This window comes from Eleutherodactylus coqui, chromosome 4 (genome assembly GCF_035609145.1).
Source record: "Eleutherodactylus coqui strain aEleCoq1 chromosome 4, aEleCoq1.hap1, whole genome shotgun sequence".
NCBI classification, from domain to species: Eukaryota; Metazoa; Chordata; class Amphibia; order Anura; family Eleutherodactylidae; genus Eleutherodactylus; species Eleutherodactylus coqui.
The window spans coordinates 108,637,496-108,656,696 of NC_089840.1; the positions used below are offsets into that span (position 1 = coordinate 108,637,496).

Here is a 19,201-nt window from a genome sequence, read left to right on the forward strand (position 1 = left end):
ACTCAATCATTCAGTTTCCCACAACCCAGCAATAATCCAAATGTTAATTGTCAAATGCAAGAGGGCCCTAAGGTGGAGTGCAGATGGCCGGGTCAGGCTCCGACTGCGAGATCTCGCTACAGAATCAGCCCCAGTGACCCCTGGCTTACCTGTCCGGCGACTTTTCTCTGCACTGCAGATGTGCCAGCTGCCACACCACCGCACATGCGCAGTGCAGAGCAGTCGCGACGGCGCAGATCTGCAGCGACCTTGCCATGGGACGAACGTCTTCCATTGACTGCAGTGGAAGCAGTCTATGCGAGCCTGTGCAAGGCTAAAACTAGAATAGGACATGCTGCGATTCCCTCCCGCCCCCCCCCCCTTAAGTGTAGGGGGTGGGGGGATTGCAGTTGATTTCCGCTCGTGGGCATGAAAAAGCATTTAGCTTAGCATGTCATAGCGGCAGTATTTGCTGCGGGATCCGGAGACGAACTCTCGCTCCGGATCCCGCAGTGCAAATACGGCAGTGTGCATTGGGCCTAAGGAACCAAGATATAGCATACCTGTTGCATCAGCAGGAAAGAAACAAAAATAAAAAAATAATTTTTTTAAAGTAGTGTATAGATGGTTTGGTCATACAAACCCCTAAAGGACGCGTCCGTTTTCGTTTTTTTTCCACCTCTTTCAAAAAATCATAAATCTTATTTATCCATCCACGTAGGGGTCTGAGGGCTTTTTTTTTTGCATAACGAGGTGTATTTTTCAACTGTACTATTTAAAATCTACCATATAATGTACTGAAAAACTTTAAAAAATGTCTAAGTGGAGTGAAACGGTAAGGGCTCATGTCCACAGGGAAAATAAGAATTAAAATCCGCAGCGGATTTTAACTCTTCTCCCGCGCGCGGATCCGCACCCCATAGGGATGCATTGACCACCCGCGGGGTAGATAAATACCCGCGGATGGTCAATAAAAGGGATTTTTAAAAAAATGGAGCATGAAAAAATCTGGACCATGCTCCATTTTCATGCGGGTCTCCCGCGGGGACGGCTCCCGCGGGCTTCTATTGAAGCCTATGAAAGCCGTCCGGATCCGCGGGACACAAAAATCATATTTTACTTATACGCTCCGGTTCTTCTCTTCGGCGCCGCGCCATCTTCTCTCAGTCGCGGCCGGATCATTTTGCTTCGGCCCGGCGCATGCGCGGGGCACGTCACCTACGTCATCGTGCACATCCGCCGAGCCGAAGAATGAAGATCCGGCCGCGACGAGAGAAGATGACGCCGCCGCGAAGAGAAGAAACGGAGCGGATGGGAGGTGAGTTTATTCTCATTTATTTGTATTTTCAGCCCTCATGTCCGCGGGGCAGGAGGGACCCGCTGCAGATTCTACATGTAGAATCCGTAGCGGGCCCGATTTTCCCCGTGGACATGAGGCCTAAAGGTTGCTTTTGTTTTTACGGTATACACACTGCAGCAAAAAAAAAAAAAAAAAATCACTATGTAACAAGTATGATTGTTACGATACCACATTTATATAGTTTTGTTTTTTTGTCTTTTTTTTTTTTTCCAGAGGTTTTTTCTTTACCATTTTTTTTGCTGCCATAACTTTATATTTCCGTTGACATAGTTGTGTAAGGGCTCGTCTTTTTGTGGAACATCCTGTAGTTTCTATTAGTACAATTTTGAAATACATACGACTTTTTGATCACTTATTACATTTTTTTCTTGAAGACAAGGTGAATTAAAAAAAAAAAAAAAAAAAAAAAAGTTCAATTCTGTTTTGTTTTTTTTGACAATCTATTGACAATCTTTAACATGTATTGCCTATTGCCTTTTATAAATTCATTTTTACATAAGTCCCCATAGGGGACAAGTACTTGTGATAGTTTGATTGCTCCTGTAGTATGATGTAATGCCATAGCATTACATTATCCCACGGTGTGACAGGCAATCAAGACACGGTGCAAGCATGGCTTGATAGGCAATCTGCAACGGCAGCCCTTGGGGCTTTTCTGAAGGTCCCCGGCTATTATAAACCGCACCCCACGATCTCAACGTTTAGGACCTCCGAACATTAATCGGGGCATTTCAACACCGCTATCAGAATTCATGGGGGCAATTAAAGGGTTAACAGCTCTGATCAGTGGCGCTGGTGTTCGGAGCTGTTGCGCGTGGGTGTTGGCTGTAAACCCCCCAGACCCCTTCCATACAAACCCCGAACCTTCAGGATGTACATGTACGCCCTGTAGAATTAAGGGGTTAAAGTGCCATTCTAAGGAGTGAATTTTTTTCATGCATTATGTCAATATCCCCCCCACTATATACATGGCAGCTAGTATTACCTTGTTTAGTTATTCCTTTCCTTCTCCTCAGGTGGTCATGTGATCCCATTGGGACCACCTGGGATTTACTTAGCCTTGTATTCTCTCAAGAAGTCATTATTTTAGTCACCAGAGTTCCTATATGATAAAACTGCATGGACTGTAAAGGCCCATTTAGACAACGATTATCGCGCAAAAGCCATCTTTTGCGCCATAACTGTTGCGTCTAAATGCGCTGCCATCGCACACTGCTCGTGCACTATTCATTCATAAGTAATTCGAGCAAGCTATAAATCACCGATGTTTCTTATCAGCGCCGCATGCAGATTTTCTCAGCGGGCGGCGCTGATAGTATTCTTTCAGCTGGTGTCCCGCTGGCAGTTCTCAGCGGGACACCAGCTGAAAGCTCCGAGAACAATGTAGCTGTTTGCATATACAAAATACCTGCTTTGTTCTCTGAGCCATCATGACAGTATCCTGCTCCTCCTGCATTAACTCTTAAGTAGCTAATTAGCTTAAGAGTTATGCAAAGCTGATCGCTCAAAACTTTCACGCAAACTGTCATTTGAGCGATTATCTTTTAGTGTAAATGGGCCTTAACACACAGACTTGTCAAGGGGGCGGGAAAAGTCACAGTTACTGATAAGAGGCATCTGTCACACAGTTCTAAAGTAGAGAAGGACGGCTCATTCTCCTTGACTGTATACTTTTGGTCTTTGTTTTTTTTTCTGGTAAACATAGAAGGTAATGATAATTACAACGTTCTCTCAGCAAGCAGAAATGGTACTGGCTCTAACTGGTCATGTGATGCATCATAGGATTAAAGCAGGCAGAAATCTAAAAATAAAAGGCGGTGCCTAATAAGCATCAGGCAAGGAGGCTGCATTCCAAGGGAGTAAATATACTGTGCTTTCCCGAAAGTAAGACCCTGCCTTATATTAATTTTTGCCCCAAAGAGGCACAGGGTTTTATTTTCGGGGGCTGTCTTATAACAGTGGCAGAGCACCACGATTTCAATCACAGCACTCTGCCGTGATTTTATTTTCGCTTTCGGAGCAGCATTCCCACCTCTGACAGCGGGGGTAGCGCACCCAATCATTGATGAGGTGTGCTAAACACAAAAAAACAGAACAGACCGCGCTCACCCGATGTTCAAAATGCTGCGGTTAAAAAAAAAAAAGTCTGTGTGTACTTACCTGATACGGTCTGGGTACCTCCCCAGCTGGTCTGTGGAGTTCCAGCAGCTTGCTCGCATTTGCCGACAGAAAATCGCTTTCTGGTAATGGGGATCGTAAACCCAACCTCCAGGAAGCGATGGCTTCGATTGGTTCTCGAGTGCTTCAGCTCAGCCAATCAATGCAGTACTCGATGAATCAATCACAGCCATCGCATTGCATGGCTGTGATTGGTTCATCGAGCGCTGCATTGATTGGCTCAGCCGCGGCACTCGGGAACTAAAATCAGAGCCATCTCTTCCTGGAGGCGGCATTTGCGAACCCCGTTACCAGGAAGCGATCTTCTGCTGGCTGCTGAGGACTGCAAGCAAGCTGCCAGAACTCCGCAGAGCAGCGTGAGGGACTCGGGACTGTACCTGCTAGGTAAGTATTGCCTTTTTTTTTTAATTAAGTTGTGTAGCTAAAGATTATTTCCGGAACAGGGCTTATATTTCAAGACCCCCCATGAAAATCAGGCTAGGGCTTACTTTCAGGGTAGGTCTTATTTTAGGGGAAGCATGGTACAATGGATATGTCCAGAGTGTGTCAGAATCAGGTGAGGGGGTGCACTTCTGGAAAAAAAAAGGTTTTCACCGGAGTTGCCCTTTAAATGAGTAAGCAATCCAGTATTACACTGTTGAAATATATTAAAAGATCATGTGTTTACGTATGAGGAGGACCTCAAGGATCACTTTACTGCAGTGCTATTCCTAAGGTTTTTGCAGTGTTTATCCAAAAGGGAAATGGATGTGGCTTTCAATTTCCTCTGTGCATATCAATATAATTTCAGCTCCTTAAAACATTCTTAACTCAGCATTTTTCAAAATAACCTCTTTCTTATTTCCTGTTCATCAATACCCTCAAGACCAAGAGGAGCTTATAACAGCACAACATTAACACAAGCATCTTGTTAAAGATTACCTAGAAGTATGTGCCCAACCTAATAGATTGCATCCCCTAGCTATCTCCCAGCTCCTCTTTCTCTATTAGGGCCCATTTACACAGCTTACAAAACGTTACAGGCTCTTTCTGGATAAGTTTTCTTTTTTGAAATGAGCAAAAAAAAAATAAAAAAAAAAAATACAGGTTTACAATGACGCAAAAGTGGGAATTCACATTAACATGGATGAGTGAAAGACATTAGCTGGAACTACTTGCAAAGATGTCTTTAAACCATCTCTTAATAAAATACATTAAAAAAAAGAAGAGGTATTCTCTTTTTCTCTAAAAAAAAAAAAAAAAGTTTTCACCCATCCACTGATAGATCGGTTGGGGTTTGAATGGAACGTCTGTGTTTCTGTGACTTGGAGACTGAATGGATCCTCAATGAGTCCTAGCAGTCGAACACCTCAGATCTATCATTTTTTTACCTATCCAGTGGATGGGCGGATACTTGAATACACATCAAGTCTTCAGAATACCCCTCTAACAAGAAATTTCCTTCAATTTAATTTAGATTGATGTCAAATTAAGTACACAGCCTCCTAAATATTATTTTTGGGAGTAGTATCCTGACAGCGCTAAAGCGATTCTGTATCGTGGCAGAAGTTCTCTTAACTGCTCCTCCATATTAAAAAATAGTGCAGCGATGCTTACTCATGGGTATCAAATGTCCATACTTCCCAAATTAAACTCATTAGCAGTAAATGAGCCTCATTTATCAAAACAGTCTAATTACTGTGTCCTCCCAGCAAGCAGAGATGGCACTGGCTCTAGCTGGTCATGTGATACCGTGCTGATGCATCACGGGAGTGCTAACATAGCACAGAGGAGGAGAAAGCTGGGAGAAATGTACAAAAAAAAAAATAAAGATTAAGTACACAGCCTCCTAAATCCTATTTCTGGGAGCAGTATCATGACAGCTCCAAAGGGGAAAAAAGAATAGATAAGTCGCATGTACCCCAAAAGCTACATGTTGCCACGAGAAAGCAAACAAGCCAGTCTTTACACAATCCCATTAAAGGGCAGAAGTTACCATTTTTTTGCCACGCTATGCATCCCCATAAAAACAAGCCTTCCCTAAAATAGAAAACATGATTTTTCTGCATTTCACTCTAGCTAGAAATTTAAAGAGTTTTTCGGTACCTTGTGATATAAGAATTGCTGTTAGTTACTTCAGCTTTTTGAAGAAAAAAAAATAAAAAATAAGGCATTTTAAAACAAAAGTATCAACAAGTTGTATGTAGCAAGCTGTCAAACCGCTCCATCAGCTGATAAGTGTAACACAACTTTTGGGGGTTACACTGAGAAAACCTGATACACTATATAATTTAGTATCACTGCATTCGTACTGACGTAGGCCGGGCTCACACAAACTTGTATAGTGGTTTGTTTTTTTTTTGTTTTTTTTTTGCTGTATTATTTTTTTTTCAAAGACATAATTTTTTTATTATTTTCTGTCGCCATCTGCATACAATAATTTTGTTATTTTTCCGTTGACATAGTTGTGCGAGGACTCGTTTTCTGCGAGACATCCTGTAATTTCTGATAGTACCTTTTCGGAATACATATGGCTTTTTGATCACTTTTTATTGCATTTTTTTCTGGGAGACAGGGTGACAGGCGTTCTTTATTTTTATTTATTTTCGGACGACGTTCACCTTGCGGGGTAAATAATGCACTACTTTGATAGACCAGACTCTTATGGACACTGCAATACTAAATATTTATTTTTGTTTTAGGATTTAGATTTTTTTTTTTTTTATTATAGATATGGCAAAAAGGGGGGGGGGGCGATTTAAACTTTTAAAACTTTTTTTTTTTACAATTAGTAAAACTTTAAAAGATTTTTACCTTTTTTTAGCCCCCCTAGGGGACCACAGCTAGTGATGCTTTGATTGCTCCTGCAATATGATGTAATGCTATAGCCAAGGGGATCACTTGGCAGTTAGAGACAACCCTGTGGCCTTTCAGGAGGACGCCAGCTGCCATGACACCCGCACGGCTCCCTGCGATCTCACCGTGGTGGGGCCGTATGGAACCCCTAAACATCGGTCGGGGGTTTAAAATGCCACTGTTAGAATTGACAGCAGCATTTAAAGGGTTCATAGCCGGATAGGCAGCACGGCTGTTTGCAGCCAACGCCCTCGCTGTAGGGAGAGAGCCCCTCCACCTCCACGATCTTTCTTCATACCCCAACGCTGTATGACGTAAATGTACGTTATACAGCGAGAAGGGGTTAATGGCACATCCAGAGAAGTAGCAACAGCCCTTCATTTACATTTGTAGGTACTTTATATAACCATGGATTGATATACACCCAGGTCTTTAGCAATACTCCTGCATCCTTTTCCAGCTTCATGTATCTCTATAACACATCTTCTGAAAGGTATTTGAACTGCAATGTGGTTCACTTTAACGAACATTTAATTTTGATTGCAATTGTGTTTCTTACATTACAGTCAATAGAAAACATTAAGGTGAACCTTAGGGTTAATTCACACGCAGGTGATTTTGGCACATATTACACATACGATGCACAGCCGCGTGATACACGGTGAATGGGGTTTGTGAAAGTACATGGACTTTCATTAATCCGTTTACATGCAGTATTTACTCACTAATGTAGACATGTGCGTGGAAAAGATCGCAGCATGCTCTATTTCACTGCGTATCACACAACATGAACCCAATTCTTTTGTATGGGTAGCGAATGCAACGCTATCCATATGCAATATATTGTGTATGGATTATGGTATATACACAACCCCGCTATTAGACAGAGTGGGGCATATTATAAAAAAAAAAAATGAAGAAACAGTCACAGTGCGTATGACAGTGTGCGTGAGATACACGGTCATCAGCAGTGTACTTCTGCCATACTCAGCGATATCAGGATCGTCCCAGCTTACACAGACTGGTAAAAAGCTGCATGACCCACGCAGCATTTTACACAGGTGGTCATGTGAACGAGCCCATAGCCCCTTTGTGACCAAGCCAATTTTGGAAATCTAACGTGTGTCACTTTAACATGGAATAACACCGTAAAGGTTTTGCATATCCAAGTGTTTGACATGGTTTTGTTTTTTTCACCACACATTGTACTTCATTTAGGTGGTAAACAGACGATAGAATTACCGCGGCCCTCGGTCACTGCTCCGGGCTCTCGAAGAGAAGAAAAGAGCAGTGGCAGCATACAGGAAAGTTTTATAAACAATGAAAATCATTATTTCTCCATAATCAATCCATTAAAAAAGTGGGGAAGCTACGTTTCGGCCCACATGAGGCCATTTTGAAAAAGGCTTGTGGATTGCTTGTGGAGTCTGGAGGCTCAGGCTCTTATTTTTGTGGCTTGCATTGGCTCACCTCCCCCTGTTGGGGACTGCATCGAGTGCTGCTGTATCTCTTTTCTCTGCTCCAAACTCTCCGTTAACTTTAGTACCTAGGAGCAAGGAGATTTTAAATTTCCTGGGCTCTCCCCAGCTTCTGCGCTAGCGTCCGCCATGTTGGTGACGGGTACATGCGACAAAGCCAAGGGTAAGGTCTACGGCTAAAGCCGGGGGGGGGGGGCCCATAAGTACCCAATTTCATCTCCCCTCACGGATATGATCTATGAGGGGAGATTGTAAACACATTTTTTTACTTTAGTTTTTTTAGTTTTTTAAACTTTTACATGATCGCTGTTATCCATTGGACAGCAACGATCATGTGACTGGGAACCGCATACAGAGGCTCTCTGCCCAGCCCTGCCCTCGGGATTAAAGCCCAGCAGGCCAGGACGTAAAAACACCATGGGCTGGGTCACTAAGCGGTTAAGCCATTCTCACACATGAGCCTTTTACCATAATTACTGCAGGGGTTTGGAACGCCTCAGTAATCGCAGTATAACACTCCCATTGATATCAATGGGGCCTCGCAGACCAGTGCTTGATCACAGCGTTTTCTAACCCCATGATTTTCGAGCGACTGGGAAAAACTATGGCTATATTTTTAACATACATGCTAAAAAAAGTACACTTTGGCCACTCTCACACTCATTTTTTACCGCGATTAGTGCAGCGTTTCAAACAGCGCTAATCACGGTATAACTCTTCCATTGATTTCAACCTGCACTTAAATGCAGGGGGTTTGAACCTTGCTCTCTCACCCAGCTCCATGGCGCACCCACAGAATCAACACGAGCAGTGTGACTGCGAATCCATAGGATTGTAGCGGATTCTTCCTCTTCATAGACAATGGGTAACTGTAACCTTATATTGCAGTGTATGTACTCCTGTATATGTAGTTTACCAGTGAATTGAGAGTGATCAATCCAGGAAGAAGACAGAGAATGGAGTTCTGTACATACAAATCATGGCATGCTCCATCTTTGCACGTTCTTCGAAACACATCGCCCATTGTTTTCAATTGGAATCAAGTGTGATGCGAGGTTTCCCATTGGAAACAATGGAAAATCCTTGCCAATCCTCAGATGCTGCTGAGAGACGCGCCAGAAGATCGCAACCTCACAGAAGTGATGGGAGGAGTTTCTGACAGAAAACCGCCTCACATACCAATAGAGCGCACGTACACAAGTGCGACATCGCGCAGAGTTTCACAGCCAGATATTGAGCTCGGCCGTGTGCGGGAAGCTTTAGAGCTTGTACAGATCATAGTATGCAGAGGGAGGAAGCATCCACATTTTCAGGGAGGGAAGATCACCCAGTCTGTACTGTAGTCTAGATAGGGAGGAATGCCAACAAGGCAGTCTGCAGAGGTAAGTACACACTCATTGGCATGTTAGCACAAGGAAGAAGAGACCCCTCAACAGCTGTAGAAGGGTAAAGCTGTACTTGTATACAAGAGCTAGTGGAGACAGCAGCAGCATGGGCAAACAATCCTTGCATGAGGCATAACGCATCTGTTCTGGCATTGTTCAGGTTCTATAGAGGAGCCCATTGTAAAAATGGTAGAAAATAAAATCCAATTATGACCTATCCACATTCATGTCTCCATTCTTGCCCATTTGTGGCTCTGACAATGTCCCACAGAGATCGGCAGGGATCCCAAGTGGTAAATCTTCGCCAATCAAATATTGAGGACTTAGGGCTCCCACACACTTGCGTTTGCGTTTTTTGTTAACGCGATTGTCAATGGGACTTTCTAATGTTAAACACGCAATGCGATGCACCAAAAACGCAGTTGCGTGCGTTGCGTTTTTTATAATAGAAAGTCCCATTGACAATCGCTTTAACAAAAAACGCAATCGCAAGTGTGTGGGAGCCCTTAATCCTTGAGAATAGGTCACCAATAGTAAATGCACAGCAAACCGCCAACATAAGCATGAAAGCACTTTCAGTAATCCCTGATGAGGGAACAAGTAAAGCTGTGGACTGTGTATTAGGGGACCATATTACTACATTAGCTCTATTACTAAAGAGCTTGTATGCTCACGATGTAGGCCATTTACACTGGTAAATACATTGGTTATTTCTATTTTACTGCTTTTTATGAAAATCTATATATTTATTTTAACTTACTAGATTCCACACAATTAAATAAAAAGCTTCCCCACTTTACTAAAGAGGGAAACAAAATCCACACATCAGCTCTAATCATCCTTCTTTGCAAGTTTAACAGGTACTTTCAAAAGTAATACTATATAAACCTAAAACGCTAAAAATTACAAGGATTTGGCAGACTTATTTACTATAAATTCTCATGTTACAATAGAAAAAAAAAAACAAAAACACTTTTATGGCCGTCTGCAGACGGGCGGGATTTCCGCCCCTGGAAGCTGCCATAGGATTGAGTTAACAAACGCAATCCTATGCAGACAGCCGCAATTTGGCCGCGCGAAATCTCACGCGGCAAACCAATTGCGGCATGCTCTATTTCACTCACCGTCACTCACCGGCCGCCGGCTCGGCTCTGCGCATGCGCCAGCTGCCCGGCAACCGGCACATGAAAGAGCCGGGGCCGCAGGGGCAGGTGAGTGTCATGCTGCTCTCTGCATACGCTCGGGTCGGATACTGCTGCGAGAATTCTTGCAGCCGGTTCTGACCCGGGCATCTGCAGGTGGCCTATGACAGAGGTAAAGGATCGAGAATAACAGCCTGATTGCTGGGATCTCCACCAATCACAACAGGGGGGTCCCATGTACCCTCGAATGGAGCAGCGGTCACACATTTGCACCACTTCTCCGTACATTTCAATAGGAGTGCCTTAGACAGCCCAGATCAATCACACAGCTAGCTCTAGAAGTCCCACTGAAATGAATGGAGCAGCGGTGTGCATCCCCACTGATCATATAGATAGGACATAAAGTGCTATTCCAGTAAGATGAAGTTAAGCCACTCATCTATAATAGTACTGCCTCAAAGAAAATAGTGCTCAACTAGCAATAAGCAGCGAGAGAAAAAAATTCACATTCCTGATTTATGACCAAAAACGTGCTGGTAAATTACGGGGGAAAATGCCATATTTAGAAATAACATGGCGTACAGATGGCATTAATTTACAGCTACTTTGCAAGTATGAAAAATTCACATCATAGAAACAAATGCAAACGTATGCTGCAAAGCCTCATTTACATACAATTGTTCCTAAGCAAATCTAACCATAATTGTCAAGTCTGAATGCAAGAAAAGAGCAGCGCATGGATGTACGTGGTATTACTAAATGTTAGCGCTGGTTGCCATACTAAAACTACATACGTCATTGTCAGCAAACATGCATGGAAAAATGGTGGAATTCAATGATTGCACCGGTTGACATGATCATCAAATACATAAATAATTGGAATGACCTGGATTCCGGCATTAATATCTAAAAAAAATAAATAAATAAAAACAAGGGGAAAAACAAACAAAAAACACATATCACCTCAACGGTGAAGCAGCGTGGAGGAAGCATCATGATTTGGGACCGCTTGGTTTCCTCAGGGCCTGGACACCTTGAGATCGCTGAAGAGCGAATTTTAACCTTTTCCAATCTAATTTGTATCCTGGTTTTCCTAGGGGGCTTACTGTTTTTCTGCGTTATGCAACGGCACTATATGCTGGCTAGAGCCAGTACTGCGTGAGGTGACACGTTGGATAGGCTCCGACAGCAGAGAGGCTGGCAATATACAGTAAGAGAACCCAGACGGACGTCTTCCAACATCAGAGCTGTACAGCCTTAAATCATAATGTCTTCAGAGGTCAGACAGTGGATTGGAAAGGGTTAAAAGGCACATAAAAACATCTTACTGAACGTTAGTCCGTCTTCACACCGGCCGTATCCGCTACGGAATTACGACTAGCAGAATCTCAATGGACATTATGCAGCGATTACAGTACAATCATGAATTTCTGCAACAAATAAAGCTCTGCGGATTCTGATCTGTCTGTTAGCTCTGGAAATACCGCAAGTTAAATTCCACAAGTGAAAGGCCAGATCCGCGCCCTTTAGGTGCAGATTAGGACACTGTGGAATTCTTGCTGAATTGCTCCAGATAGTCCGCTGCAGAATGCCCATGGCGATTCTGCTATGTCAGAAAGTGGCCTGAGGGCAGCAATCCATTACCTCAAGCTGAAGAGCCACTGGGTGAGACAATGGCCCAACGCTCACAAGTAAATCCACTAAACAATGGTTGAAAGAATGTTTTGGAATAACCAGTTCAGAGATCCGACTTTTAAAGGCTACAAACACCTACAATTGGAAAGAAAAATAAAATAGGTGCATTTTTTGGATATAAAATAATTTTCCGCTTCGTTTTAATACAATTTTCAGCCATCTCCTTGCTTTGCTTGCAGCAGCTTCCAAACCTACTGTAAGCTGGAGGAACCACGTTTTTCTAAAATCACCACATCTCTTCAGCACAGAGTATGACGACAAGAGAAAAGATGCGAGACCTGCAGTTTATTGCAGGGTGAACTTCAAACTACCGCTTGGAGAAACTTCTGACATGCTAGCAGTCGATTGGTGGGTGTCCATGTCCTAGGAGTCAGTACACTAGTTTACTCGTAGGTCCGAGAGGAAACATGCAGAGCCGTTAACCGATGAAGAGACACAGAATCAGCGGATCACTTCAGCCCTTTGGTCTGAACAATCGGTGGAGGTTTCAAGACTATTACTAGGGCACATCAGAGGTTAATACAAATGAAAATTTAGCCTTCAACAACTTGAATACTCCCTTAACCCAGATCCAACCTCAATAAGTCATCAATATCAGATCGCTGTGGGTCCAGCCCACGGCAACCACTGATTAAGACTCGGACTTGGCCATTCCAAAACACAGTCTCCTCTTTCAACCATTCTTTCGTTGATCTGTGTGCTTTGGGTCATTGTCTTGTTGTCAAGTCCAACGTGCCTTCAGCTTGAGGTCATGGATTGCTGCCCGAACAGTTCCCTGAAACCTTAGAATTCATTATTCCCTCAATCATAGCAAGCAAACAAAGACCAGTGGCAGTAAAGCAGCCCAAACTTTGATGCTCCTTCCACCATACTTCACACCAGGGATGAGATTTTAGGGTTTCTGTGCAGTGTTCCATTTCCTCCATAGTTTTATGCATTCGAGCTTTATATACTATACAATTCCACCTTTGTCTCCTCTGTTCATAGCATACATTCCCAGGAGCATGGACCATATAGGCGATCTTCGGCAACCTTGATGGGGTATTTTATAGACATGCAGTTCCATTCGCGGTGTCCTTCCATGAACACCATTCTTGCTCATTTTTTTTCTCTAGTGCTGGTTACTTTGACCATATGTTTTAATCGCGCCAAAGCATTTAGGACAGATGTCAACATCTATTAAACCCAGTAGCGGGATAGTAGGGGCAACCCCGCCTGTGAACCTACATCAATTTACACTAAAGACTTAACAGCATTTTTCGTCAGTATTTTGTGAGCGTACAGCGAGAAAGGAGAATGGAAAGATCTGCATTTCTTCTGTATTTTGGACCTGGTTTGGGCTTACAAAATACTGACTTGTGAACAAGGCTTCAGGGCTCACTCTCACGGGCGTATGTGGTTCCGCAGGATGTGCGGTACTAAAAGTCCACTGTTTTTTTTATTGGACCACTCACACATGCATTTTTTTTTCACGTGAATGAAACTTTTGAATGCACACACTTGTGTTAAAAATTGTCCACGTCTACGAAAAAAATAAATAAATAAAACACACCCTTCAATTAATATATATACAGCTCCATGTGGCCTCTGTATTCTGCCCAAGTGTCAGTTTTATTTGTCCCGTGTGCTACTTTTGCTGACTTGAAAAACGTGGCAAGAAAAAAAAAAAAAAAACACAGATGGCATCTTTTTCTAACCCCACTGACTTGAATTTGCAAATCTCATTCCTGAAACAGATCAGAATAGTATATGCAATTTTTTTCGCGCAGTTCATGTCTGCGTAACAAAATGAATAAATAAAATAAATTGGTAGCTTGTGTAGCGCCACAGATTAGTACTCCATATGCGGTTCTCATGCAGTTAGTTTTTTAAAGGACTACTCATGGAAGGAGAGGGGGGGAAAAAAAAAAAAAAAAGAAGTGTGCCAGAGGGCGTAGGCTGCATTTACATGGGCGAGTGCGATGTCAGTCTGAGGAAATCGGTCCGATATTTTTCTTGTAAACCCGCTATATTTTTTAGTGATTGTGATTTTTTTGCGAGAAACCCATCATTATGCATGCGATTTTCCTGCACGATTTAAAAAAAAAAAAAAAAAAAAAAAAAAAAACACGCACATTGTTGCAATAATTAAAATAGAAGAAGCACATTTCCCTCCCATGGAAGACAAAAATCAGATTTAGGCCTTAGTCAGACGGGCGTTTTTTCGCGCGATTTGCGGATCGCATGACGGATGCGCATCCCCAAATCGCGTGACCGATGCCCGAAAATATACTCCTAGCCGCGTTTCATTAGAAACGGGCCAGAGCTGTCCAGCGCATTGCATTCAATGGAGCCGGCAATACAGCCCGCTCCATTGAAAGCGATGCACTGCGGGCGAGCGTGGGATGAATTGTCGGGAAGGGCTTATATATTTAAGCCCTTCCCGGCAATTCATCCCGCGCACGCCGGCAGCCCATTGCTTTCAATGGAGGCGGCTGTATTGCCGGCTCCATTGAATTCAATGGGCAAACATCGTTCTTCTCTGCCACAGCTGTTACAGCTGTGGCAGAGAAGAATGATTTGTCTTCTATATGTTCTCAATGGGGTCGGCGCTGCTGCCGCCGGCCCCATTGAGCGCATATAGAGAAGAGAACAGGAATCACAGATCGCAGATAGGTGCGATCTGCGATTTCTGTTCTATAATTTATCGGACGAGCGCATAAAAAGCGCTCATGTGTCCGATACCATTTCCATAGCAGTGAAAATTCGCCCATGGACAGAAGCCCTAATAGTCTTCTGTAGGTCTTCTGCTGTTATTCTTGGGTTCTCTCTCACCTCTCGCAGAATTGCTGTTTGGCTTGTTAAGACTATGCGAAGAGGAGAACAAGCCATATTCCTAAATTTTCTTTATTTGCAGATAGAGTACTGGTGCATCTCGTCTCCCCCAGAAGTATGGGTGGAGATATGTGTTGGCCGCGCTGACAGAGGGGGAAGGGCCAGGTGACGCCCACAGGTGGAGACTGGCTGCTGCATCTTCCCTTGTGAGTCTGCTGCTGTGAGTATGTCAGCTCCCATCTCCCCTGCCAGTGAACAAAGCCCACTCCCCATGCCGGTGTCAACTTCCCGCTGTCAGCGTCCAACCATCTGCGGATGTGAGGCATCTGTGGCGCCTGCGATCATGGTCCCACTGTGACTCTCCCCTCTGCTGACCTTCCCACTTGGCAGCCACAGTGCTCCCTGGGCGCTGATACAGTCCCTGGCACCCTCTCATCTGTAGTCCCAGCAGCATGCGATTTCTGTGCTCACGGGCAAGTGGAGAGTCTCCCCAACAGCCTTCCCACTGTGCTTGTGGCTGCGCTGTCACTCTTAGTACAGGCGGCGCTTCTGCCTCCCGGCAACCAGTGAAAGCAACTAGTGGGAGAACGCCGCTCCTCTGTCCGGCGGTCTGCTGCCTCCTCTGTGATAAAGCCACTCCTCCATGTGCCGCTCAGCTGCCTCCTCCATTCTGCCGTGCTGTGGGATCACTGGCACCTTGCACCGCTCTGCATCCGTCTTGGAAGGTGATCTATGGCGCTGTTCGTGGTCCTGCACCAGGGGCTACATCTGTACTCCAGCGCGGCAGCCAATCCGCAAATGGAGGTGTGAACTGGCCATTCCCTGTCAGTGCTCTACGCCAAACCCATGTCTTTACCCCTAGTTCTTGTGGAGACAAGATGCACCAGTACCTGTAGATAGTTTGTATAACTGTGGATTGCTGTACAGACACAGGTCATTAGCAATGCTTTCAGACCCTTTTCCAGCTTCATGTGTTTCCCCCTCTCTCTACAAGTGTGCTTTCACACACGCAAAACAAAATTCCGAAATGGCAAAGGCCACATTTTACATGCAGCTTTGTTTAGGGCACAATCTGCATGCAAGGCATGTAAATTTTGGTGGGGATTGAATCAGGCAGAATATGACAAATTTTCTGAGGATTTCTGAAAAGGATTGCATCAAGGAATGGTTTACACTAACAGATCTTGCTTGGGAAGGCCAGACGTGTCAATAAGATTTTTCACATAAGGTTTGATCCTGTCCTTGTTTCAGTCTTCAGCAGAACACTGCATCACGACGGAGCCGTAAGCTTTATTAGTGGTTTGTGTTGTGGGCTGAATGTCCTCTTTGTTTCTGACTCTCGTTTCCTTCACTCGCTGGCCAGCCATTCTTCCTCTGTCCCCACGGCATTCCCTACTAACACACAACTTTACATCTTACCTGCATTTAACCAGACTAGAATGGAGGAAGTGGGAGGTTGATTTACATGATTATTGCCAGCTGTGGCAGAGCTACAACCAAACATTGGATATTTCTATTCCTTCATGATATGTATAGATTGAATAGGATACCATAGGATAGGGAATAGGATTTATCTGTAATCTAACTGTAGAATTCTGGCTACTAGAATATTGTTTATTAAGTTCAACAGTCATGTCAAATTTATGTTTTCTGGGAAGGCTTTCCAATTTTAACGGTAGCTTGTAATGTTTCGATTATTATATTAATAACATTGTTAACATCTGAAACAAGAAATAACACAACCAGTGTGCACCACTTTGATAGTCATTGAGCCTTGGGGTATTGATGGATGGGGAAATAAGGGGAGGAACTGAGTTTTCAAATTAACGGAGGGTAATGGTTAAAGGGGTTGTCTCGCGAAAGCAAGTGGGGTTAAGCACTTCTGTATGGCCATATTAATGCACTTTGTAATATACATCGTGCATTAAATGAGCCATACAGAAGTTATTCACTTACCTTCCCTGCGCTGGCGTCCCCGTCTCCATGGCTCCGTCTAACTTCAGCGTCTAATCGCCTGATTAGATGCGCTTGCGCAGAAAGGTCTTCTGCCCGGTCTGGCACGAGCGGCGTTCTGGCTCCACCCCTTCTACGCGTCATCGCGTAGCTCCGCCCCGTCCCGTCACGTGTGCCGATTCCAGCCAATCAGGAGGCTGGAATCGGCACACGTCATGGGGCGGAGCTACGCGATGACGCGTAGAAGGGGGTGGAGCCAGAACGGCACTGCTGCCGGACAGACCCGAAGGCAGAAGACCCTTCTGCGCAAGCGGGTCTAATCGGGCGATTAGACGCTGAAGTTAGACGGAGCCATGGAGACGGGGACGCCAGCGCAGGGAAGGTAAGTGAATAACTTCTGTATGGCTCATATTTAATGCACGATGTATATTACAAAGTGCATTAATATGGCCATACAGAAGTGCTTAACCCCACTTGCTTTCGCGAGACAACCCCTTTAAGCTATATGTCCATGTCAGTGAAGGCGTCTAGTTTTCCACCTTGGACTGCTAGAATTTTTTCGTATTGAAACTATCAGGATATCTTCTATGAAAGATATTTTATTGCTTTTCCAGATTTATGCTAATGTAAGACGGGAAGCTTCTCTATTCTTGTCCAGTTTTCGTATGAGAATAGCACACGTTAATGTGTGGTGTTCAACACGTCGGATAGCGCACGCACACAATATTCGTATGCGGTCTCTCCATCAGGTGTGACAGTATGTTCGTGTGTTATCCGATCTCAGTTGCAGGCGTGTAACTCACGTGCAACTTTATCACCCGTGTGTGCGTACCCTTAAGTACATTTTTAAGGCCCTTCTACATAACGATTATTTCTAAAACGGCCACACGAACTGACAATTTTTGCATAAAATTACACATACAGATAATGGCTTTTAAATCCCCTCTATTTCCTTTTTGGCTAAAGTAAACTCAAGACGAGTTGTTTGCTCAGGTGGGCGTGTTTATGCGAGGGATTATCTGGCCTGCAGGATTCCATTGTCTTCTCCTGGCATGAGTAAGCAATGTACTCATTATGTATGTAAGGCAAACACAAGGAGTACATTCAAGTAGGCAAGCCGCTCAAAAGACTGAACGACATCCATTCAAATGGAATAGCTTTTGAGAGGTCAGACCATGTTTTTGGGCTAAAAACCAGCGCTGAACAACAATTAAATAAATAGTGCCTGACTGCCTGTGTTTACATGCAACGATTCACTCACTTTCATCCATTTGAAGGGCCTTTTGTGATATAACTAATTTTAGCTTTAAGTACTAGTTTTTTTAACAAAAATACTTTGTGTGGCCCCAAATTCCAGGACCAAAGCATTTTTATTTCTCAGTCAACAGTTGGATCAGGCTTGTCTGTTGTGGGAAACTTGTAATTTTTAATTGGTACCATATGGAGGAGGATTGAGGCATATACAATATTTTTTTTATTCCTGTATAGGGAACGTGGATGATCAAAACAATGACTATTTTGGATTTATTTTTGATGGAATTTTCCATGCTTAAATAATTAATATTTTAGAGTATGGGTTGTTGAAGGGGTTGTCCCGCGGCAGCAAGTGGGTCTATACACTTCTGTATGGCCATAATAATGCACTTTGTAATGTACATTGTGCATTAATTATGAGCCATACAGAAGTTATAAAAAGTTTTATACTTACCTGCTCCGTTGCTGGCGTCCTCGTTCCCATGGAGCCGACTAATTTTCGCCCTCCGATGGCCAAATTAGCCGCGCTTGCGCAGTCCCGGTCTTCTGCAGTCTTCTATGGGGCCGCTCGTGTAGAATGCCGGCTCCGTGTAGCTCCGCCCCGTCACGTGCCGATTCCAGTCAATCAGGAGGCTGGAATCGGCAATGGACCGCACAGAAGCCCTGCGGTCCACGGAGACAGAGGATCCCGGCGGCCATCTTCAGCAGGTAAGTATGAAGACCCTGGACCGCCGGGATTCAGGTAAGCGCTGTGCGGGTTGTTTTTTTAACCCCTGCATCGGGGTTGTCTCGCGCCGAACGGGGGGGGGGGGGGGGGGGTTAAAAAAAAAAAAACCTGTTTCGGCGCGGGACAACCCCTTTAAGGATGTGGCAATACCAGTTTTGTGTGGTTTTTGGTTTTAATTTTTTAAAAATTAAAAAATTCTTCTGTTAGTGGGAAAAAAAGAAAACTTTTTTCTGTAAAAACAAACTGATGCCACGGTCAGCAATGACTGCAGCATCTGTGGGCTTTAATGAGGTAGGAGGTATGATTTGAAGAGCAAATCCTTATTTTAGTATTTCCGACCCCACCTAAAACTTTAAAATGACACCAAATGCAATGTTAGAAGCCCTAACAGAACCGGAGCT

At 44.0% G+C, this 19,201-nt stretch overlaps 1 protein-coding gene across 4 annotated transcripts in view; it reads right to left on the bottom strand.

Moving 5' to 3' along the window:
* The window catches only part of CASK (calcium/calmodulin dependent serine protein kinase), a 268,122-nt gene that overhangs the window by 227,645 nt on the left and 21,276 nt on the right, over positions 1-19,201 (bottom strand). The window lies entirely within an intron of this gene.